Below are 26,443 nucleotides of genomic sequence, written 5' to 3'. Positions count from 1 at the left end.
GATATGTTTATAAATGAAAGAAGGGAAATATATGAAGTATTCTTTAAACAAGGACCCATTCTGAAACAGAATTTGCCTGTTGAAATCCTAGGGGATCCTCCTCCACCCAAGGGTGATCCCGTGTTTGAGCTTAAACCATTACCTGATACTCTTAAATATGCTTATCTTGATGAAAAGAAGATATATCCTGTTATTATTAGTGCTAACCTTTCAGAGCATGAAGAAGAAAAATTATTGAAAACTCTAAAGAAGCACCGTGCTGCTATTGGATATACTCTTGATGATCTTAAGGGCATTAGTCCCACTCTATGTCAACACAAAATAAATTTGGAGAAAGACGCCAAACCAGGTATTGATCACCAATGACGGCTGAATCCTAAGATGAAAGAAGTGGTAAGAAAGGAAATATTAAAGCTCCTTGAGGCAGGTATAATTTATCCCGTTGTTGATAGTCAGTGGGTAAGTCATGTCCATTGTGTCCCTAAGAAGGGAGGTATCACTGTCGTTCCTAATGATAAAGATGAATTGATTCCGCAAAGAATTATTACGGGTTATAGGATGGTAATTGATTTCCGCAAATTAAATAAAGCTACTAAAAAGATCATTACCTTTTGCCTTTTATTGATCAAATGCTAGAAATATTATCCAAACCTACACATTTTTGCTTTCTAGATGGTTACTCTGGCTTCTCTCAAATACCTGTGTCAGCTGATGATCAAGCAAAGACCACTTTTACTTGCCCTTTCAGTACTTTTGCTTATAGACATATGCCTTTTGGTTTATGTAATGCACCTGCTACCTTTCAAAGATGCATGATGGCTATATTTTCTGACTCTTGTGAAAAGATATGTGAGGTTTTCATGGACGATTTCTCCGTTTATGGATCCTCTTTTGATGATTGCTTGAGCAACCTTGATCGAGTTTTGCATAGATGTGAAGAAACTAATCTTGTTCTGAATTGGGAGAAATGCCACTTTATGGTTAACGAAGGTATTGTCTTGGGGCATAAAATTTTTGAAAGAGGCATTGAAGTTGATAAAGCTAAAGTTGATGCTATTGAAAAGATGACATGTCCCAAGGACATTAAAGGTATAATAAGCTTCCTAGGTCATGCCGGTTTTTATAGGAGGTTCATTAAGGACTTCTCAAAAATTTCTCGGCCTCTGACTAACCTATTACAAAAAGATATTCCTTTTGTCTTTGATGATGATTGTGTAGAAGCATTTGAAATACTTAAGAAAGCTTTGATTTCTGCACCTATTGTTTAGACACCTGATTGGAATTTACCCTTTGAAATTATGTGTGATGCTAGTGATTATGCCGTAGGGGCTGTTCTAGGGCAAAGAGTTGATAAGAAATTAAATGTTATTCAATATGCTAGTAAAACTCTAGACAATGCCCAGAGAAATTATGCTACTACTGAAAAAGAATTCTTAGCAGTTGTATTTGCTTGTGATAAGTTCAGACCTTATATTGTTGATTCTAAAGTAACTATTCACACTGATCATGCTGTCATTAAATATCTTATGGAAAAGAAAGATGCTAAACCTAGACTTATTAGATGGGTTCTCTTTCTACAAGAATTTGATTTGCATATTATTGATAGAAAGGGAGATGAGAACCCCGTTGTAGACAACTTGTCTAGGTTAGAAAATGTTCTTGATGACCCACTACCTATTGATGATAGCTTTCCTGATGAACAATTAAATGTCATAAATGCTTCTCGAACTGCTCCATGGTATGCTGATTATGCTAATTATATTGTTGCTAAATTTATACCACCTAGTTTCACATACCAGCAAAAGAAAAAGCTCTTCTATGATTTGAGACATTACTTTTGGGATGACCCACATCTTTATAAAGAAGGAGTAGATGGTATTATTAGACGTTGTGTACCTGAGCATGAACAGGAACAGATCCTATGCAAGTGTCACTCCGAGGCTTATGGAGGACACCATGCTGGAGGTAGAACTGCACATAAGGTATTGCAATCCGGTTTTTATTGGCCTACTCTATTCAAGGATGTCCGTAAGTTTATCTTGTCTTGTGATGAATGTCAAAGAATTGGTAATATCAGTAGAGGTCAAGAAAGGCATATGGTTTATTAACTTGTTATTGAACCATTTGATGTTTGGGGCTTTGATTATATGGGACCTTTTCCTTCCTCTAATGGGTAAACACATATTTTAGTCACTGTTGATTACGTTACTAAGTGGGTAACAGCTATTTGTAGCGACCCCACCTCAAATGGTCAAGTCTCTGTGCTTCAGTGTCATCCCTGGATCGGTAATGCTGACACACACAGTACTCGAAGGATTTATAACAGAGTAGCAATCACACACTTATTACATAGAATGTCTCAAAAGAGAACTTATTTCAATAAATATGGCTTAAGGCCATCTAATACAATAACAACGGAAGGATTGGAAGATAAAGTGAGTCCATCAACTCCAACGGCATAGCTGAGCTGCACGGCAACGACCTAACGAACCTTACTCCTCGTCTGAAAAGTCTGCAACATAATATGTTGCTGGCAATATAACACAGTAGATCAAGAACAGAATAATGCTATCACTATATGCATATTTGGCTGGTGGAAAGCTCTATGGTTAAATTTTTGCGTAAAGCCAATTTTTCCTACAACAAAGGAATAGATTTTATCTAACTATCATGGTAGTTGAAACATCATTGAGAAGGTTCCTCCAACTCAAACCCAATTAAAAGTAATTATCAACCCAACAATATTAAATTAGAGTGATGAGATACATATGATAATCCAAGTACTAAATACTCAAGATGTCCATAACCGGGGACACGGCTAACCATGATTAGTTTGTACACTCTACAGAGGTTTGCGCACTTTTCCCCACAAGACTCGATCTCCTCCGTTGGATTTCTTGCACTACATTGTGTTTGAGAAACGGATGACCGAGACACAGCCTTTCAGAAGCATTAACTCTAACCTGGGTAGACAGTACCAACCTACACCCCTCTACATCTGCTAGCCTACCACTGGAAGAGGTCATGCAACTTACTCAACTATGCTAGAGCCCATAATAACTTGTGGCTGCACACGGAAGTTTCTAGCATGAAATATCTCAGTTCCCTTTGAGCCTGGGTGGCGGACTTTAGGATTATCACACGGGTACTCCGGGATATCCTAGGACAATGCTGGATTCTCCAGGTGCCCGACAAGCAATCCACCCAGATGTGTATTAAAGTTGCCACCTTAAGTTGAACCATTAATTAACAATCTCACATCGGTCATGGATTCACTCATCCAAACCACGTCTACGAGCATAGCATGGCAATATAAGCAATACGTAGAAGTAACTCCCAAGGGTTTGATATTAACAGGGCAATAGGTTCTACCTCATCAACTACTTCCCAATCCCACATGTTATCAACTCCTAACCATGCAATGTTTGAGGTTTGGAACTAATGCATAAAAACTGGGTGATAAAGGGTATGATCAAAGTGTTACGTGCCTTGTTGATGATCCGCAAAACCTAGAGACTCATAGTAGCACGCTTCGCACTCCGGGTGTTCCATCGCAAACAAACAAACAATAGCATACATAAGCAAACAAGCGAAGAAGCACAGGTAAAGCACGAATAAGAAGATCTAACTAGAAAGTTCAACTTAAGAACTCCGGTTTGCAAAAAGAATCAAATCAAACGGAGCAACGAAACCCAGACAGCAAAAGAAACAAGATTCAATTACTAATCTGGACTAAAGTCAAATTTTACTGTACCAAAATCTTGCTCAAGTTGGTTAAACGGAAAGAGGGCTTCGATACGAAGATCTAGGCGCTTGAATCGCCTGATTCCGATAAACGAGCGAAAAGATAAACTAAAATGAAAATCGGATCAGAAATCACGATCGAAAATAATCGTGGAAAAATGCGAGAAAAAGAAAACCTGACGAACAGGCTAACGAACGAACGTTCGTTGTCTGTGGCTAAACGGTGAAAACCGTTCGTTAAAACGAACGTACGGACGAACGTCCGCTAAATAGCTAAACCAGAAAAAAACGAACCAGATCTAAAAAAACGAAAACTAGGGTTTACGAAATAAAACTGATCGTTTTTTAATAAAAAAACCGGCGGCTACCTCCTACTCCGGCGGCGGTGGTGCGACAGCTCCAGCGGCGGCGGTCGGCGGCAACGGGCGGTGCAGGGCGGAACCGCGGCAACTTGCGGTCGCGCGGGCGGCAGCGGGGTGGCGGCAGCGGCGCGACGGCGTCGGCAGCGCGGAGCGGCGGTAGCGGTGCGGCGGCGGCGCAATGGCTAGGGTTAGGGTTCGGGGGCGGGGCGCGGCTGGGCTGGCTCGGGTGCGGGGCGCGGCTTATAAGAGGGCTGGCCCGAGGTCTCCTGGCCGGGTACGGCCCGAAGTCGGTTACCTTTTTTTAATAATCCGACGCGCAGAAAAAGAAAGAAAAGAAATACTAAACGGACTCCAAAAATCCCAAAATAAATCTTGCGTGTCCTCTAAAAATAGGCCGGACAAGGTGAGCATTTATTTGGGCCTAAAATGCAATTTTGAAAAACGCACTTTTTTCCTAATTCAAATAAAATAGCGATAAAACTCCGAATAAAATCCTTATTTGATTTTAATATTAAATCTCCAATATTTCCTTATTTTGAGGAAGTCATTTTATCCTCTCTCTTTTATTTTTATAAAATAAATATTTGAAGATAAAATAATTAAAATCAAATGATCCTCTTTTCAAAATTTGAGAAAAGCTCAAATATGAAAATAACGAAATTACCAATTGTCTCCGCGGGTCCTTGAGTTGCATGGAATTTCTAAGATCTAGCCAAAATGCAATAAAATATGATATGCAATGATGATCTAATGTATAACATTCCAAAATGAAAATTTGGGATGTTAGAAACCTACCCCCCCTTAAGATGAATCTCGCCCTCGAGATTCGGGTTGGCTAGAAAATAGGTGTGGGTGGTCTTTGCGAAGATCATCCTCTCGTTCCCAGGTGGCTTCGTCCTCGGTATGGTGGCTCCACTGACCTTTGCTAAACTTAATAACCTTGCTGCGGGTAACCCGACTAGCAAACTCGAGGATCTTGACTGGTTTCTCCTCATAAGTCAAATCATTATCCAACAAAATCGCTTCCAGCGGTACTGTATCTCTCAGAGGAATGTCAGCCATCTCTGCGTGGCACTTCTTCAACTGAGAAACGTGGAACACATCGTGAACTCCTGACAATCCTTCGGGTAATTCCAACTTATAAGCAACTTCTCCCATACATTCGAAAACTCTGTATGGTCCCACAAAACGTGGCGCTAACTTTCCCTTAACTCCAAAGCGCTTAACTCCTCAGAGTGGTGATACTCGAAGATACACTCTGTCTTCGATTTCATAGACTACCTCCTTGCATTTTGAATCTACATAACTCTTATGTCAGGACTGAGCTACCTTCAGTGTATCTTTAATCAATTTAACCTTCTCTTCTGATTCCTTAATCAAATCTGGTCCGAACAACTGACGGTCTCCAACTTCATCCCACAACAACGGTGTCCTGTACCTCCTTCCGTACAAGGCTTCGAAAGGTGACATCTTCAAACTGGCCTGGTAACTGTTGTTGTATGAGAACTCTATGTAGGGCAAGTTGTCATCCCATCTAGATCCGTAATCTAGTGCACAAGCTCTCAACATATCCTCCAGAATCTGGTTGACTCTCTCAGTCTATCCATATGTTTGCGGGTGAAAAGCTGTACTGAACTCCAGTCTGGTTCCCAAAGTTTCATGCAACTGATTCCAAAACTTTGAGGTAAACTGGGTTCCTCTATCTGATACAATGGTCCTTGGAACTCCATGCAAACATACGATCCTGGTCATGTATATCTTGGCCAACTTGGCACTTGTATAGGTGGTTTTCACTGGGATAAAGTGAGCTACTTTGGTCAAGCGATCAACTATTACCCATATAGAATCATATCCTGATTTGGTCCTAGGCAATCCGGTGATGAAATCCATGCCAAGCTTATCCCACTTCCATTCGGGTATCGGCATAGGCTGTAATAATTCGGCTGGCTTTTGATGTTCTGCCTTCACTCTCTGACATACATCACATACAGCTACATACTCGGCAATATCCTTCTTCATACCAGTCCACCAGAAACGCTCCTTTAAATCCACATACATCTTGGTGTTTCCGGGGTGTATCGAGTATGGTTAGTCATGAGCCTCCTGAAGTATTAACTTCCTGATCTCTGCGTTATTGGGCACATAAACACGGTCCTCAAACCACAAGGTGTTGTGCTCATCCTCACGAAAACCTTTGGCCTTTCCTTTGCTCATTCTCTATTTTATCTCGGCGACCTCTTTGTCATCCTTCTGAGCTTCTCGAATCTTTCCTAACAATGTAGACTGAACTTCCATTGTTGCAACAAAACCTCTAGGGACAATCTCCAATCGAAGTTCCCTGAGATCCTCTGCCAACTCCTTTGGCAATCCTGCGCTTATGAGTGTGTTGGCATAACTCTTCCGGTTCAAAGCGTCTGCTACGACGTTGGCCTTTCCTGGATGATAATGAAGCTTCATGTCATAATCCTTTATAAGCTCCAACCATCTCCTCTGCCTAAGGTTCAGCTCCTTCTGTGTGAAAATGTACTTCAAACTCTTATGGTCAGTGTACACATCGTAATGGTTTCCAATAAGGTAATGTCTCCAAGTCTTCAACGCATGCACTACGGCAGCCAACTCCAAATCATGCGTGGCATAATTTAACTCATACGGTTTCAGTTGTCGCGAGGCATACGAAACAACTCTTCCATCCTTTATCAGTACTCCTCCAAGTCCTAAGCGAGAGGCGTCGCAATACACTTGGAAATCCTTGCGTATATCCAGCAGAATCAGTATTGGGGCTGTAGTCAGACGTTTCTTTAACTCCTGAGTACTCTCTTCACATTCTTCCATCCATTTAAATTTGGTATCCTTCTTCAATAACTCCGTCATTGGCTTCGCAATCTTGGAAAAATTCTCAATGAATCTCCGATAGTATCATGCGAGTCCAAGAAAACTGCGGATCTCGCTAACTAAAGTGGGTGCCAACCATTCAGTGACAGACTGAACCTTGGTGGGGTCTACTGCTATATCTTCTCCTGATATGACATGTCCAAGGAATCGAACTTCCTTCAACCAAAAATCACATTTGTTCAACTTGGCATACAACTGATGTTCCCTAAGTTTCTCGAGAACTAAACGCAAATGCTCCTTGTGCTCCTCTTCATTCTTTGAGTATACCATTATATCATCAATGAACACCACAACAAACTTATCCAAATATTCCATGAACACCTTGTTCACCATGCTCATGAAATAGGCAAGGGTGCTAGTCAGTCCAAATGACATGACCGTATACTCATATAACCCGTACCTTGTGGTAAATGCGGTTTTAGGTATATCCTTTTCCCGGATCTTTAGCTAGTGATATCCTGATCACAGATCGATCTTCAAAAACACCTTAGCTCCTTGCAACTGGTCAAACAAATCATTGATCATTGGCAGTGGGTATTTGTTCTTGATCGTCACCTCATTCAATGCACGATAATCAACAACCATCCTTAGAGACTTATCCTTCTTCTCAACCAAAAGCACTAGGGATCCCCATGGTGATGAACTCCGTTGAATGTAACCTTTCTCCAATAACTCCTTGATCTGCTTCTTAATCTCCTCCAGATCATTTGCATGCATCCAATAGGGTCTCTTTGATATTGGCCCGGTACCTGGCAATAGCTCTATCAAAAACTTGATGTCTCGATCCGGTGGCATGCCTGGTAACTCCTCGGGAAAAACCTCTGGGTAATCCTTCACTACAGGCACTTCCTCCTGAACAACTCCCGTGAGGGTATTTACTTGGCTCCTCCTAGGCGCATGCCTAGATACATACTTGATCCTTTTTCCCTCCGGGGTGGTGAGATAAATTGATTTACTAGCACAATCAATGCTTCCTCCATACTTTGACATCCAGTCCATGCCTAATATCAAATCCAATCCTTGTGACTCCAAAATTATCAAGTCAGACGGGAAAACATGGCTACCAATGGTTAAGGGTATCTGGTCGCACCATCGGCTAGCCATATACTCTGCTCCAAGTGAATTTACTAATAGAGGGGTCCTAAGGGCTTGAGTTGCTAGTTTAAATTTATCCACGAATCCCCTTGATATGTATGAATGTGATGCACCAGTATCAAAAAGAACAAGGGCGGTAAACGACTTAACCAAAAACTTACCGATAACTGCGTCTGGCTGCCCTTCAACCTCCTCCACGTTAATGTGGTTCACGTGTCCTTTGTTGAATGGATTGGGCTTCTTCCCAGCGCTCCCATTACCGTTTCCATTCTTCACTTCCGGGCACTCCGTGGCATAGTGTCCAGTCTTCTCGCACTTGAAGCAAGTAATGTGACTTAGGTCTCTGTTGGCGTGTGTGGCTGGATTGGAGCGGTTCTGATTGTTGCTTTTTCCGTTCCCAGTCCCATTCTTGGAACCATTGTGGTTATGCGAACTTCCTCCGTTGTGGTTATGACCTCCATGGGTATGAGCAAGTCCTCCTGAGTTCGGGGTTAGACGAGGCTTCTGCTGGGCTCCTGAGTTGTACCTTCCTTGTCCATACTTCCTTTTGCGGCTCTCAATTTGCTGTTGCTTCCCTTCAATCATAAGAGCCTTGTCTACCGACTCCTGGTAGTTGTTAAATGTTGCCACCATCAATTGCATGCTCATCTCATCGTTCAGCCCTTCCATAAACTTCTCCTGCTTCGCAGCATCTGTGGCCACATCGTCAGGATAACGAGACAGCTTACTAAATTCATCCACGTACTGCCCCACAGTACAGTTCCCTTGGCGCAAGTTGTGAAACTCACACTTCTTCATGCTCATAGATCCCGTTGAGACATGGGCGGTGCGGAATGCTTGCTGAAACCGATCCCATGTAACAATGGCTATAGGGTAGGTGACTTTGTAATTCTCCCACCATGAGGCTGCTGGTCCATCCAACTAATGTGCGAAAAAACGCACCTTCTCAGCATATGTACATCCTGCAGTGGTTAACTCCCTTCCAATCATGTGGAGCCAATCATTTGCCACTATCGGCTCGGTGCTACTGGAAAACATCGGTGGCTGCAACCTCAGAAAGCGGGCTAAGTTGTCAAATGGTGGTGGTGGTGGGTTGTTGCTGTTGTTGCCTTGGTTCTGAACTAACAACTGCATCAGTGTATTCTGTTGCTGGATCAACTGAGTGAGCTTCGGTGGGAAAGTAAATCCGGGGTCATGTCTCGGAGGCATCTGAGGGTTTAGAGGGAAGAGCATAGAATAGAATGAGGTCTAGTGAGAAAAACACTACCAATATGCACATGAGACAAACACAATCATATCACTCAATCAAGCAAGCAAGGGCATACAATCGATCTAACTATCGTTACAGAAGTGCTCGGACCATACTATATACATGGTGGAATACTACTACTGATGTGATGGTCTACTAGAAATATTGATCGGTTGAAGACTCCATGATGTATGCTCCAGCTTCATCTTCATAGTCATCATCGCTATTGTTGGGGTCCGAGTCGGTGTCGTCGATGATGATGTAGTCCTCAGAATGAATCTCTTTGGGTTCATCGTCTTCTCCTCCTGGCGCGGGGTCTCCCATGAATACTCCTAGCTTCCTTTCCAGATCGTCATTCTTCTCCACTAGTACGACGATTTCCTCCTCGTAATCTTTGCGAGTAGCCCTGAGTTCTTCCTCCAGTTCTGTGATCCTTGTCATCGCCTTCTTCAGATCTATCATGCCTGCGCACATCTGGTTCTCCTAGCGACGAATGTGCTGGTTTAACTCCTGGATGAAAGATGCGATTGATTTATCAGTCCGGGTGCTGATCATCTCCCATTGCTCATCTCGGCACCCACAAATCTGGTAGATAGTATCCTTAAGCTCCTTATGGTAAACTTCTCCAATGTGTACTATGGTGATGTGAGCTACCATACTCTTTCCTATCCTCCAGGTTGGTGCATCAAAGGAAAACTCTATGGGTTTAGTGACTGGCGCGAATGTCCTTCCTGGAACTTGAACTTGAATCTTCCATCGCTCCTCTTCTGGTAAAGTGGCGTTGTAAGTCCTGGTGAAGCTTGGTATTCCAATGTTCAGGTACTTAGTGACTTCCTTCAAGTGTCATTCAAAAGGTGCTTCTTCATCTGGTTGTGCAAACTTGTTCCTTGCGTCCGCCATCCTAAAGAGTAGAAGATGGAGAGGAGTCAGAAATGAGAAGAGAGTAGTGATCTAGGGCTTTAGCTTAATGGTCGTGTCCTACACTCAGCGTGTGCTCTGATACCATCTTGTAGCGACCCGACCTCAAACGGTCAAGTCTCTGTGCTTCAGTGTCATCCCTGGATCGGTAATGCTGACACACACAATACTCGAAGGATTTATAACAGACTAGCAATCACACACTTATTACATAGAATGTCTCAAAAGAGAACTTATTTCAATAAATATGGCTTAAGGCCATCTAATACGATAGCAGCTTAAGGCTTGGAAGATAAAGTGAGTCCATCAACTCCAACGGCATAGCTAAGCTGCACGGCAACGACCTAACGAACCTTACTCCTTGTCTGAAAAGTCTGCAACATAATATGTTGCAGCCCGAAAATGGGTCAGCACATGGAATATGCTGGCAATATAACACAATAGAGCAAGAACAGAATAATGCTATCACTATATGCATATTTGGCTGGTGGAAAGCTCTATGGTTAAAGTTTTGCGTAAAGCCAATTTTTTCCTACAACAAAGGAATAGATTTTACTTAACTATCATGGTAGTTGAAACATCATTGAGAAGGTTCCTCCAACTCAATCCCAATTAAAAGTAATTATCAATCCATCAATATTAAATTAGAGTGATGAGATACATATGACAATCCAAGTACTAGATACTCAAGATGTCCATAACCGGGGACACGGCTAACCATGATTAGTTTGTACACTCTGCAGAGGTTTGCGCACTTTTCCCCACAAGAGTCGATCTCCTCCGTTGGATTTCTCGCACCACATTGTGTTTGAGAAACGGATGACCGAGACACAGTCTTTCAGAAGCATTAACTCTAATCCCGGGTAGACAGTACCAACCTACACCCCTCTACATCTGCTAGCCTACCACTGGAAGAGGTCATGCAACTTAGTCAACTATGCTAGAGCCCATAATAGCTTGTGGCGGCACATGAAAGTTTCTAGCATGAAATATCTCAGTTCCCTTTGAGCCTAGGTGGCGGACCTTAGGATTATCACATGGGTACTTCGAGATATCCTAGGACAACACTGGATTCTCCAGGTGCCCGACAAGAAATCCACCAGATGTGTATTAAAGTTGCCACCTTAAGTTGAACCATTAATTAACAATCTCACATCTGTCATGGATTCACTCACCCAAACCACGTCTACGAGCATAGCATGGCAATATAAGCAATACGTAGAAGTGACTCCCAAGGGTTTGATATTAACAGGGCAATAGGTTCTACCTCATCAACTACTTCCCAATCCCACATGTTATCAAGTCCTAATCATGCAATGTTTGAGGTTTGGAACTAATGCATAAAACTGGGTGATAAAGGGTATGATCAAAGTGTTACTTGCCTTGCTGATGATCCGCAAAACCTAGAGACTCTTAGTAGCACGCTTCGCACTCCGGGTGTTTTATCGCAAACAAACAAACAATAGCATACATAAGAAAACAAGTGAAGAAGCACGTGTAAAACACTAATAAGAAGATCTAACCAGAAAGTTCAACTTAAGAACTCTGGTTTGCAAAAAGAATCAAATCAAACGGAGCAATGAAACCCAAACAGCGAAAGAAACAAGATTCGATTACTAATCTGGACTAAAGTCAAATTTTACTGTACCAAAATCTTGTTCAAGTTGGTTAAACGGAAAGAGGGCTTTGGGACGAAGATCTAGGCGCTTGAATCGCCTGATTCCGATAAACGAGCGAAAAGATAAACTAAAACGAAAATCGGATCAGAAATCGCGATCGAAAATAATCGCGGAAAAATCTGAGAAAAAGAAAAACTGATGAACAGGCTAACGAACGAATGTCCGTTGTCTGCGGCTAAACGGTGAAAACCATTTGTTAAAACGAACGTACGGACGAACGTCCGCTAAATAACTAAACTGGAAAAAAACGAATCAGATGTAAAAAGATGAAAACTAGGGTTTACGAAATAAAACCGATCGGTTTTTTAAAAAAATGGCGGCTACCTCGTACTCCAATGGCGGTGGCGCGGCGGCTCCAGCGGCGGCGGTCGGCGGCGATGGGCGGCGCGAGGCGGCGGCGCGGTAGTGTGCGGCAGCGCAGGCGGCGGCGGCGGCTCGACGGCGTCGGCGGCACGGGTCGGCGGCGGCGGCGCGACGGCTAGGGTTAGGGTTCAGGGGCAGGGCGCGGCTGGGCTGGCTCGGGTGCGGGGCGCGGCTTATAAGAGGGCCGGCCCGAGGTCTCCTGGCCGGGTACGGCCCGAAGTCGACTACCTTTTTTTTTAATCCGATGCGCAGAAAAAGAAAGAAAAGAAATACTAAACGGACTACAAAAATCCTAAAATAAATTTTTCCCGTCCTCTAAAAATAGGCCGGACAAGGTGAACATTTATTTGGGCCTAAAATGCAATTATGAAAAACACACTTTTTTCCTAATTCAAATAAAATAGCGATAAAACTCTGAATAAAATCCTTATTTGATTTTAATATAAATCTCCAATATTTCCTTATTTTGAGGAAGTCATTTTATCCTCTATCTTTTATTTTTATAAAAGAAATATTTGAAGATAAAATAATTAAAATCAAATGATACTCTTTTCAAAATTTGAGAAAAGCTTAAATATGAAAATAACGAAATTCCCAACTCTCTCCGCGGGTCCTTGAGTTGCGTGGAATTTCTTGGATCTAGCCAAAATGCAATAAAATATGATATGCAATGATGATCTAATGTATAACATTCCAAATTGAAAATTTGGGATGTTACACTGTTCCAACTAGTAGTGCTGATCATAACACCTCTATTAAGATGCTTAAAGAAGTTATTTTCCCGAGGTTTGGTGTCCCTAGATATTTAATGACTGATGGTGGTTCACATTTTATTCATGGTTCCTTTCGTAAAATGCTTGCTAAGTATGACGTTAATCACAGAATTGCATCTCCTTATCACCCACAGTCTAGTGGTCAAGTAGAATTGAGTAACAGAGAGCTCAAATTAATTTTGCAAAACATTGTTAATAGATCTAGAAAGAATTGGTCCAAGAAACTTGATGATGCATTATGGGCCTATAGAACTGCATATGAAAATCCTATGGGTATGTCTTCGTATAAAATGGTTTATGGTAAAGCATGTCATTTACCTCTTGAGATAGAACATAAGGCATATTGGGCCATTAAATAGCTCAATTATGATTTCAAACTTGCCGGTGAGAAGAGGTTATTTGACATTAGCTCACTTGATGAGTGGAGAACCCAAGCCTATGAGAATGCCAAACTATTTAAAGAAAAAGTTAAAAGATGGCATGATAAAAGGATACAAAAGCGTGAGTTCAATGTAGGTGATTATGTATTGTTATACAACTCTCGTTTAAGATTTTTTGCAGGAAAACTTCTCTCTAAATGGGAAGGTCCTTATGTTATCGAGGAATTCTATCGTTCCGGTGCCATAAAAATCAACAACTTCGAAGGCATAAATCCAAAGGTGGTGAACGGTCAAAGAATCAAACATTATATCTCTAGTAATCCTATAAATGTTGAAACTAATATCATTGGAACCGTAACTCCGGAGGAATACATAAGGGACACTTTCCAGAACGTTTCAGACTCCGAAAAGGAATAGGTATGTGGTACGGTAAGTAAACTGACTCCAAAACAACTCTAATGACAATTTTTCTCCATTTTGGAATATTTAGAAAAACAGGAAAATAAGAAGCAGTCCGGGAAGGACACGAGGCTTCCACGAGGGTGGGAGGCGCGCCCTACCCCCTGGGCGTGCCCCCTGCCTCGTGGGCACCTCGTGTGCTCTCCAGAATCTGTTTTCTTGCACGATACTTCTTTTGGTCGGTAAAAATTCATTATATAATCTCCTGAAGGTTTTGACCTCCGTACCACACAAATATCCTTTGTTCTTGTTTCGAGCTGTTTTCTGTCAGGGTTGTCAAGGTCAGGCATCATGTCGCCCCCCTCCTCCAACAATGGTGACAATGATGCTTGGCTAATGAAGATAGAGATGAAGAGGGAAGAACCCATGGAGATTAACAAGGATGAAGGGATCAAGAAGGCCACGGAGGACCAAGTTCCGGCAGCAGAAGACATCCTTCAACTTGATCACAATCTTCTTACCCTAACTGAGATCGAAGCTTTCAAGATGATTGAGTTAGCTCGTATATGAAACAAGTATCTCACACGTGAAAATATTTTGTTGAAGGAGCATATTGTCGCACTCAAGGGCATTATCCGCAAGTTGGAGGACCTCTTACGCTCGATGTTCGACTATCCATTATCACCTCCATCTCCTTCACCAGCAAAAGAGATATAGCCACATGGGTATGGGCACTCCCCTTGGCAACTTCCAAGCTTGGGGGAGTGCCCTAGTATCGTATCACCATCACAACTTTTATCTTTACCATTTTTCTTGGTTCGATCATTTTGATAATATCTTGATCTAGTAGAATAAAGTTTTAGTATGATCTAGTTGTGAGTTTTGCTTTATGATCCTTCTATGTAATCGAGTCCGTGAGCTATATATAATAAAGATTAGTGCTGATTCAAGGGATTTATTATTTTTCTATGATCTTGAGGGAATAAAATAAGAGAAGAAATAAAAAGAAACAAAGAGATCATATGGATCTTATGGAAAGTAATGAGCTCACATATAGAGAGTATGATGAATAAAAGTTGTTGAGAGTTGACAAACATAGTTTTGGTCATCATTGTAGTGAATGGGAAGTAATAAAGAAAGAGAGGTTCACATATAAATATACTATCTTGGACATCTTTTATGATTGTGAGCACTCATTAAAAGTATGACATGCTAAGAGTTCACGTTGGACAAGGAAGACAACGTAATGGGTTATGTTTTCTTACATCTGAGATAAATTATATTGTCATGGATCATCCAACATATTGAGCTTGCCTTTCCCTCTCATGCTAGCCAATTTATTTGCACCAAGTAGAGATACTACTTGTGCTTCCAAATATCCCTAAACCCATTTTTTCCTTGAGAGTCCACCATACCTAACTATGGATTGAGTAAGATCCTTCAAGTAAGTTGTCATCGGTGCAAGGAATAAAAATTGCTCTCTAAATATGTATGACTTATTAGTGCGGAGAAAATAAGCTTTATATGATCTTGTGATATGGAAGAAATAAAAGCGACGGACTTCATAATAAAGGTCCATATCACAATTGGCAATATAAAGTGATGTTATTTTATATTAAGAGTTTGTGCATCCAACCATAAAAGCGCATGACAACCTCTGCTTCCCTCTGCAAAGGGCCTATCTTTTACTTTCATCTTCTACCTTACATAAGAGTCATGGTGATCTTCACCTTTCCTTTTTACATTTTATCCTTTGGCAAGAACAATGTGTTGGAAAGATCCTGATATATATAGCTAATTGGATGTAAGTCTTCAAGAACTATTATTGTTGACATTACCCTTGAGGTAAAACGTTGGGAGGCAAAACTATAAGCCCCTATCTTTCTGTGTGTCCGATTAAAACTTCATACCCATAAATATTGTGTGAGTGTTAGCAATTGTGAAGGACTAAAAGATGGTTGAGCATGTGGACCTGCTGAAAAGCTCTTATATTGACTCTTTCCTATGTTATGATAAATTGCAATTGCCGCAATGACTGAGATTAGATTTTGTTGGTTCTCAATGAAGTTTATGATCCATACATGAAATTGTGATTGAATTGTTACTTTAGCATAAGAGATCATATGACAATATATATATATGTTATTGTTCTAAGAATGTTCATGATGCCCCCATGTCCGTATTTTATTTTTATCGACACCTCTATCTCTAAACATGTGGACATATTTTCGATTTTGGCTTTCGCTTGAGGACAAGCGAGGTCTAAGCTTGGGGGAGTTGATACGTCCATTTTGCATCATGCTTTTATATCAATATTTATTGCATTATGGGCTATTATTACACATTATGTCACAATACTTATGCCTATTCTCTCTTATTTTACAAGGTTTACATAAAAAGGGAGAATGCCGGCAGCTGGAATTCTGGGCTGGAAAAGGAGCAAATATTAGAGACCTATTCTGCACAGCTCCAAAAGTCCTGAAACTTCACGGAAGTTATTTCCAGAATATATAAAAAATACTGAGCGCAAGAAGTACTTGTAACACCCTCGATGCGGCTATATCTCCCACGTGTCGAAGCACGACTTAGAGGCATAACCGCATTGAAAGCAATGTTGCAAGTGAGGTAATCTTCGCAAACAACCCATGTAATACAATAAGGGAAAAGATACATAGTTGGCTTACAATCGCCACTTCGCACAAATACATGAATAAAGCATTACATCATCCAGATACAATCAAGGTCCGACTACGGAACCCAAAATAAAAGAAGACTACCCCAAATGCTACACAGATCCCCGATCGACCCCAACTGGGCTCCACTACTGATCAACTAGAATGAAACAACACAAAGGACAAGATCTTCATCGAGCTCCTCCTTGAGCTTGGTTGCGTCACCTGCTCGGTAACATCGGCACCTGCAAACTGGTTTTGGAAGTAACTGTGAGTCAGGGGGACTCAGCAATCTTACACCCTCACGATCAAGACTATTTAAGCTTATAGGTGAGGTAAAAGGTATGAGGTGGAGCTGCAGCAAGCGACTAGCATATATGGTGGCTAAACATACGCAAATGAGAGCGAGAAGAGAAGGCAAAAGCACGGTCGAACAACTATGATCAAGAAGTGATCCTAGAACAACCTACGTCAAGCATAACTCCAACACCGTGTTCACTTCCCGGACCCCACCGAGAAGAGACCATCACGGTAACACACGCGGTTGATGTATTTTAATTAAGGTCAACTTCAGGTTTTCTACAACCGGACATTAACAAATTCCCATCTGCCCATAACCGCGGGCACGGCTTTCGAAAGGTCAAATCCCTGTAGGGGTGTCCCAACTTAGCCAATCACAAGCTCTCACGGTCAATGAAGGATATTCCTTCTCCCAAGACAATAAGATTAGGCTCGGCATCCAGGTTACAAGACATCTTCGACAATGGTAAAACAAGTCCAGCAACACCGCCAGAATGTGCCGACAAATCCCGATAGGAGAAGCACATATCTCATTCTCAGGGCACACCGGATTGTCCAAGGTTCCGGTAGGCCAGCCCAGAGTTTCCCCTAGTGGCCACCGGTAGCTGACAGGTTGGACCAACACCCAGAGGAGCACTGCCCGGGGGTTTAAATAAATATGACCCTTGAGTCTGCAGAACCCAAGGGAAAGAAAAGGCTAGGTGGCGAATGGTAAAACCAATGTTGGGCCTTACTAGAGGAGTTTTATCCAAGGCGAACTGTCAAGGGGTTCCCATTATAACCCAACCGCATAAGGAATGCAAAATTCGGGAACATAGCACCGATATGACGGAAACTAGGGCAGCAAGAGTGGAACAAAACACCAGGCATAAGGCCGAGCCTTCCACCCTTTACCAAGTATATAGATGCATTAATTAAATAAGAGATATTGTGATATCCCAACAAAATATCCATGTTCCAATATGGAACAAGCTTCATCTTCACCTGCAACTAACAACGCTATAAGAGGGGCTGAGCAAAGCGGTAACATAGCCAAACAACGGTTTTCTAGGACAAATGTGGGTTAGAGGCTTGGTTCAACAATATGAGAGGCATGATAAGCAAGTGGTAGGTATCGCAGCATAGGCATAGCAAAAGAGCGAGCAACTATCAAGCAAAGATAGAAGTGATTTCGAGGGTATGGTCATCTTGCCTGAAATCCCGCAAGGAAGAAGAACGAGTCCATGAAGAAGAAAAACGGACGTAGTCGAACGAATCCTCACAACACGATGTTATCGGAACCAACCCGAAGAAGCAACACCGGAAAGGAGCAAACAACATAGTAAACAACCACCACATAATCATGGCAAGATGCGCAAACAAGTATGATGCATGTCCGGTTTAATGAGGCATGGCATGGCAAAGTGCACAAACTACCTTACAAATTAAGTGGAGCTCAATATGCAACGAGTTGCATATTGACGGAACACCACGTGGCTTATTTAGTTCACTCTCGTTTATGCACCCAACAAGATTAAATGTTGTTAGCATGGCAAGAGGTGAAGCATAATGAAACTACCTATCTAGGCAAGTTTAAATGAGGCCGAAACAACAAACAACAAGTCTAGAAAAATCCTCATGTGCATATTTTGGTTATGGTACTGATCTGCCCTAAACCATATTTTAGAGTTGTTAAACAAGCTAGAAGAGTGCATCAAGTTAAACTAGGCATTTTTCCACCCCATTTACATATAAAGTTTGTTAGGTTTGGAGCTACGGTTATTTAGTTATGAATTAAACCATTTTAACATGACATAGGAGCAAATTTAATTAAACATCATTTTAAACATTTCAAACATAGATGAAAGTTGGATATTATGAATCTAGACAAAATTCTAAGCAAGTTTCATATATAAAACATTTAAAACCGATGCACGGTTATTTAATTATGAGCAATGCAAGAAATTGGCATTTCTGTAATATGCATGTTCAGGATATTTAGCAAAACGTCCAAGGGAAAAAAATGACCACAGGCTGAAACTAAACTGGCCCAGCAAAGGCATATAGAGGGCGGGCACGTCCTCACCATGGGCCTTGGCCCGTTCGATGGAAGATCGGCAAGCAAGGGGCGTGCTGGACTGGGCTGCCTGTGGCCCACGCGGCGCTGGAGCTGGGCCTGGCGCTGGCGTGGTCAACGCGCGTGGGCACGGGACGAGCGTCCTGCTCCTCGCAGTCGCAGAGGAAGCAGAGGCCACGGCAAAGCATGGCGAGGAAGAGGACGCCGGCACTGGTGGACTCCAGCGAGGTTCTTGGTGGCGGCGGCAAGAGTCGCCGGATCCGGGCGATGGAGGTCGGGGACGCCGGTTCTGGCTGGAGACGAGGCCAGGGGCATCTCTTCGAGGAGGGGGAAGAAGCAGGGCACAGCGCTGGTCCTGGAGGTCGCTGTCAAGGCCGCTAGCCGCACGAGAAGAGGAGGACGACGGGGTTCAGAGGAGGACGAATTTGACGGGGCTGCTGCTAACTAAATGCTTACCGACGAGGCCAGCAGTTGCAGGGCCGATTGACTTGGCGCAGACGGGCGCTCGCTTGCGCGGTCACCGGGTGCGGCAGGATCGAGCAGGACGAAGCGCCAGCTTGTCTCGCACGATAGGAATGAGGCGGTAGTAGAAGTTGCAGGGGAGCCTGGAGATGGGGACGACAGGCTGACGAGGGGCGGATCTGCGGCACCGGTGCTCCGGCAGAACAACAACGGTGGAGGAGCACTTCCTGAGTTCCGACCCTGTGGTGCAGTCCTTGAAGAAGAACACGTCGACGACATGGTTAGAGACAGCAGCAGGAGCTAGTGAGAAACAGAGGAGTGATGCGTGGAGGAGGACCTGCAGTTCGCAGCGGCTGGCGCGACCTTGAGCAAGGGCGGCGAGGTCCGTCTGCTGGTTCGGCGAGTAACAACAGGGTCGGGGCGTTCCTCGGCTGCGGGGTGTGGAAGGAGGAGCTCGTGCTCCTGTTCGCTGCACGGGTAGCCACCCCGATCGCGACTGAATCGGGCACTGGGCTGCCTGCGGGAGAGCTCGGGAGGACGGGGCTCCGCTGGGACGACAACGGAGGCGGAGTAGCTTGGGTTGGTACAGAACTTCAGTGAGCGTGGCCTTGGCCGTGCTTGCTCGGGCAGGAGGTAGGAGGATGATGGTTGGCTGCTATGATTTGAGCGGCGCGGTAAACCAGGGAGGTGGTCGGAGGCTGATTGGAGAGGTGGATCTGGGAGGATTGAGGGGAGAAGGTGGTTGGCCCAGTGGGTTTTTGGATCGGGAGCGATCCCAAGGAAAGAGAGTGGCGGCGGCTGTGGGATTGGAGGGACTTAGTCTGCCTAGGGTCTAGGTTAACTAGAAATGAAATAGGGGAGGCCCCTATATATAGTAGGTGGATAATAATAGGGAGTATGAGGGTAATCTGGACCCTCCGATTATAATCGGATGGCCCGGGACAATTAGGTTAGGGTAGATCAAATAAGAAACCGAAAGATTTAGGGGATGATCCGAATCCAACGACGACGACTGTCCGGATCAGGTCCGGGACAGCTTTCGGACGCGCGCGCAAGGAGGGCCGCGGGCTGATGAGAGAGGTTAGGTTGGGCCTGGCGGTATGCAGAAGACTGTGTAGACGGCCTTGGGCTGAGAGAAGAGAAGAGAGAGACCCGGTGACTGGTTCCGGAGACCGAAAACATCCGACGTTTGACCGACTATAATGTCGCTATAGTTATCCGTTGGGGCACCAAACGAACTCCGAACGCGATGAAACTTGGCAGGCGACCTACTAACAACAAAACAACACCGCATGCCAACTTTCAACCCATTCCGAGAACATTTTTCGGCCACTTATAAAATACTATTTCGGACATGCCGCGAGCGCGTGCAAGTGTGTCTGGACTCGGAACGGACAACAGAGAGAACTGGGGAACCCGGACGGATGCAAGTTTTGAAAACATGATGATGCAATACACAGGATGACATGACAAGATGCAACACGCAAGCGAAAGACATGGCAACGCAGCGAATAACTGGAAGACACCTGGCACATCGGTCTCGGGGCGTCACAACACTCCACCACTACGAGAGGATCTCGTCCCGAGATCTAGAATGGCACCGGAGGGAAAACGGAAGAGAAAGAGAAGAGGTAAAACTAAGTTGCTACTTTGCCAAATGAGTGAAACCAAAAGGACCTTGAGAGGTTGAACAAATTCGATAAAAGAATACAGCGAAGGTGAACGAAGTCGAAAAACACTCCGTTAGAAAAGAGGGACAAAGAACATTGCGGAAAAAAACCTTGAGGTTGAAGGGCAAGATATATATTGAAACCACTCCGGTTAAGTCAAGATAGAGAAGGATTAAGAATGATATAATTTGGACAGCACTCCGACTGTAAATGGAAGGAATTGAACGATATCTTGACAAGATGAGAGTATGCTTGATGAAATCAACAACACACTGCCTCTGGAACTATTGAAAGAATGGCACAAAGGGTAAGAATGATTTCAGACGGCACTCCGGTTGAAAAGAGATGCAAGGCTTGATAAGGCGAAAAGAACTTGAGCAAAAGGGCACAACACTCTGGTTAAATGGATAAGCACGAAAAGAAGATGATCTTTGACAAAACGAGATGATGGGTTGAAAAGAGCAACATGACAATGCCCCCGGAACAAAAGAATAGAAGATAGATAGTTGAGATAGGAGAATGGAGAAGAAAAAGCCAACTTCTGCTACAAAAGAGCTTGAAAAGGTATCCTTAGGAGAAGGGTCGAACGGAGTTGTTGGAAAAGCAACAACGAAAACAATAACCTTGATATGGTCTTATGGAATACATCTCAAATTATGAGGTGACAACCAGCCACTTATGGGAAAAGAATTGGATTGATATCAACAAGGAGACGAGAAAGTATTTCACCAGGAGGATAAAGAAGAACTTGGGTCTTTTATAAGCACCATATATAGCAACAAACCTTAGGGAAGGCTTTTTGTGAAATATAACCCAAGATAACTCCAAAGAAGAGATTGATGGATTTAAAATACCTCATTCTTGATAACTTGTGAAACACGAAGCACGAAGGGAAATTAACAAGAATGACATAACACCACCTCAAAAGATATGCGTGAAAGGATTGCACTCCGGGTTGCAAGATGAAGAAAACTTGAGCTCCTTAGAAAAGAATCGATTTTAACACTTCGAGAAGGAATATAAATCCTTGATGAACCATCATGTAGAACCTTCATGAAGGACTCCGGTAAACAAAAGAATTACGAAAATAAAGAGAAGTTGGAAACACAAGGTGAAACCTTGTAATGATTTGATGGATCTTTGGAATGATATAATTGAGAGATCTTGGAACTCCGGAAAAGAAAAGATGAAACAATAGAAACCGAGAATTTTGATGAGGCTCCGGGATAGGGAATTAATCACTTGGATGAAACAAAGAATAAGAATTACGTTGTGTGCCTCCTTCACCAATTTAGATTGATGACAAGCCACAGATTTGGCAAACTACTTATTCTCATTGAAAGAATTAATATAGATATCGCGCCAACTTGGGAAGGTATTGAACGAACCACCAGAAGGGTTGAAACAACGAATAAATTGATATGATAAAGAAGGAAGAGAAAACTCTTAAACGAACCATCGTAAGAATTGAAAACGATTCATGAAAAGATAAAGAAGCACCGGGAAGAATATTGATGGAAAAGAATGAAGGGACTTCACATCAATAAGATGGATACTCGATAAAGAAATCGGAGTCCTTGAAGAAACAAGGGTGGGTGGGCGGGAAAACAAAGGCAACTTGGAGACGGATGAAACAAATAATGTTGAGAAGACTTGAATTGATCTTGCGGATGTTGAAAAAGATTGGATCCACTAGAAGAGAAGCACACCGGTTAGAAAGAATTGACAAGGCAATTTTGATGATCAAGAAGGATTAGTATTCACAAAGGAATATGAGACCACCACTTAGGAAAGGTATGGAATCCATATTTCACTTCGAAGCAACTCGAATACCACAGCTGAAAACAAAACAAAGGATTGGCTTGCAGAATAAGCCGGAACAAACATATGATAGAGATTCCATCCGAAGTTTTCGTGGTGGGGCCTACACGGGCTCGATCGTACAGCACCATCATGTACAAGGCAGTGCACATGACATACGAAGCGTCCCCGAGTCGGCATAGCTAAGGACTCTTTAAGACACAATGAGACCACTGTAAAACCAACCGTGAATAGGCGGACCACTAGACGTCGAACCCCAATTTCATATCATATATCCGTCGGAAAGTTATCCTAAGAGCTACTTGAATTCCCACTTATATACTCCCGAAATTTTTCCGGTTATGCAATCAGTTGTTGGGGATACAGTGGAAGCATAATATCTCACCCAAATCTAGCAAATCCTACATCCAGCTGTATCCATCCTTCAACACATAACCAAGAAACCTTCGGAAATCATCTACCTCAACCTTCTAAAAACATCCGTTATACGAGTTATGGCAATACTCCTGAACTCCCCCCAGTACTGGGTGGCGTCAAGGTTATCTCACCAACAACTTCATAAAAGAGATTTTCGATGTCGGCGAAACTAATCTTAGGTATTCTAGAACTGCAACAATAAAATTGTGATGACAACACCTCGGAGCTCAACTCCTCGGGACACTGCCACAACCCCTAAATGACAGGAGGCACCAAGAATAATGTTCTCGTCACAAAACCATCGGAACGATTCCAAGATACCTGTGTGATCCTAAAAAAAATTAGTGAAATTTGAGAAGAGAAGAGTCAAAACTCTACGTCAGGATGCCTTACCAGAGCGATGAAGGGATTGGGGAGTAAAAAGAATTCCTAAACTCTCCGATATATATAATCCTAAATGACTCAAAACATTTCTAGACTCAATAACGCCAGCGATTCGATCAGGCAGGGGGCTCCTAAGGTCGGGGAAGGCTCTGATTACCAACTTGTAACACCCTCGATGCGGCTATATCTCCCACGTGTCTAAGCACGACTTAGAGGCATAACCGCATTGAAAGCAATGTCGCAAGTGAGGTAATCTTCGCAAACAACCCATGTAATACAATAAGGGAAAAGATACATAGTTGGCTTACAATCGCCACTTCACACAAATACATGAATAAAGCAGTACATCATCCAGATACAATCAAGGTCCGACTACGGAACCCAAAATAAAAGAAGACTACCCCAAATGCTACACAGATCCCCGATCGATCCCAACTGGGCTCCACTATTGATCAACTAGAACGAAACAACACAAAGGACAAGATCTTCATCGAGCTCCTCCTTGAGCTTGGTTGTGTCACCTGCTCAGTAACATCGGCACCTGCAAACTGGTTTTGGAAGTAACTGTGAGTCACGGGGACTCAACAATCTTACACCCTCGCGATCAAGACTATTTAAGCTTATAGGTAAGGTAAAAGGTATGAGGTGGAGCTGCAGCAAGCGACTAGCATATATGGTGGCTAAACATACGCAAATGAGAGCGAGAAGAGAAGGCAAAAGCACGGTCAAACAACTATGATCAAGAAGTGATCCTAGAACAACCTACGTCAAGCATAACTCCAACACCGTGTTCACTTCCCGGACCCCGCCGAGAAGAGACCATCACGGTAACACACGCGGTTGATGTATTTTAATTAAGGTCAACTTCAGGTTTTATACAACCGGACATTAAAAAATTCCCATCTACCCATAACCGCGGGCATGGCTTTCGAAAGTTCAAATCCCCGCAGGGGTGTCCCAACTTAGCCCATCACAAGCTCTCACGGTCAACGAAGGACATTCCTTCTCCCAAGACAATCCGATCAGGCTCGGCATCCAGGTTACAAGACATCCTCGACAATGGTAAAACAAGTCCAGCAACACCGCCCGAATGTCCCGACAAATCCCGATAGGAGCTGCACATATCTCGTTCTCAGGGCACACCGGATTGTCCAAGGTTCCGGTAGGCCAGCCCAGAGTTTCCCCTGGTGGCCACCAGCAGCTGACAGGTTGGACCAACACTCAGAGGAGCACTGGCCCGGGGGTTTAAATAAAGATGACCCTTGAGTCTGCAGAACCCAAGGGAAAGAAAAGGCTAGATGGCGAATGGTAAAACCAATGTTGGGCCTTGTTGGAGGAGTTTTATCCAAGGCGAACTGTCAAGGGGTTCCCATTATAACCCAACCGCGTAAGGAACGCAAAATCCAGGAACATAACACCGATATGACGGAAACTAGGGCGGCAAGACTGGAACAAAACAACAGGCATAAGGCCGAGCCTTCCACCCTTTACCAAGTATATAGATGCATTAATTGAATAAGAAATATTGTGATATCCCAACAAAATATCCATGTTCCAACATGGAACAAGCTTCATCTTCACCTGCAACTAACAACACTATAAGAGGGGCTGAGCAAAGTGGTAACATAGCCAAACAACGGTTTGCTAGGACAAAGGTGGGTTAGAGGCTTGGTTCAACAATATGGGAGGCATGATAAGCAAGTGGTAGGTATCGCAGCATAGGCATAGCAAAAGAGCAAGCAACTAGCAAGCAAAGATAGAAGTGATTTCGAGGGTATGGTCATCTTGCCTGAAATCCCGCAAGGAAGAAGAACGAGTCCATGAAGAAGACAAACGGACGTAGTCGAACGAATCCTCACAACACGACGTTATCGGAACCAACCCGAATAAGCAACACCGGAAAGGAGCAAACAACATAGTAAACAACCACCACATAATCATGGCAAGATGCGCAAACAAGTATGATGCATGTCCGGTTTAATGAGGCATGGCATGGCAAAGTGCACAAACAACCCTACAAATTAAGTGGAGCTCAATATGCAACGAGTTGCATATTGACAGAACACCACGTGACTTATTTAGTTCACTCTCGTTTATGCACCCAACAAGATAAAATGTTGTTAGCATGGCAAGAGGTGAAGCATAATGAAACTACCTATCTAGGCAAGTTTAAATGAGGCCGGAACAACAAACAATAAGTCCGGAAAAATCGTCATGTGCATATTTTGGTTATGGTACTGATCTGCCCTAAACCATATTTTAGAGTGGTTAAAGATGCTAGAAGAGTGCATCATGTTAAACTAGGCATTTTTCCACCCCATTTACATATAAAGTTTGTTAGGTTTGGAGCTACGGTTATTTAGTTATGAATTAAACCATTTTAACATGACATAGGAGCAAATTTAATCAAACAACATATTAAACCTTTCAAACATAGATGAAAGTTGGATATTATGAATCTAGACAAAATTCTAAGAAAGTTTCATATATAAAACATTTTAAACCGATGCACGGTTATTTAATTATGAGCAATGTGAGAAAATGGCATTTCTGTAATATGCATGTTCAGGATATTTAGCAAAACTTCCAAGGGAAAAAAATGACCACGGGCTGAAACTGAACTGGCCCAACAGAGGCATACAGAGGGCGGGCACGTCCTCACCATGGGCCTTGGCCCGTTCGGTGGAAGATCGGCCAGCAAGGGGCGCGCTGGTCTGGGCTGCCTGTGGCCCACACGGCTCTGAAGTTGGGCCTGGCGCTGGTGTGGTCAACGCGAGTGGGCACGGGATGAGCGTCCTGCTCCTCGC

This window comes from Triticum urartu, chromosome 3A (assembly GCF_056163025.1).
Source record: "Triticum urartu cultivar PI428250 chromosome 3A, HENAU_Tu73, whole genome shotgun sequence".
Classification (NCBI taxonomy): domain Eukaryota; kingdom Viridiplantae; phylum Streptophyta; class Magnoliopsida; order Poales; family Poaceae; genus Triticum; species Triticum urartu.
Note: the sequence above shows the minus strand (reverse complement) of the source record.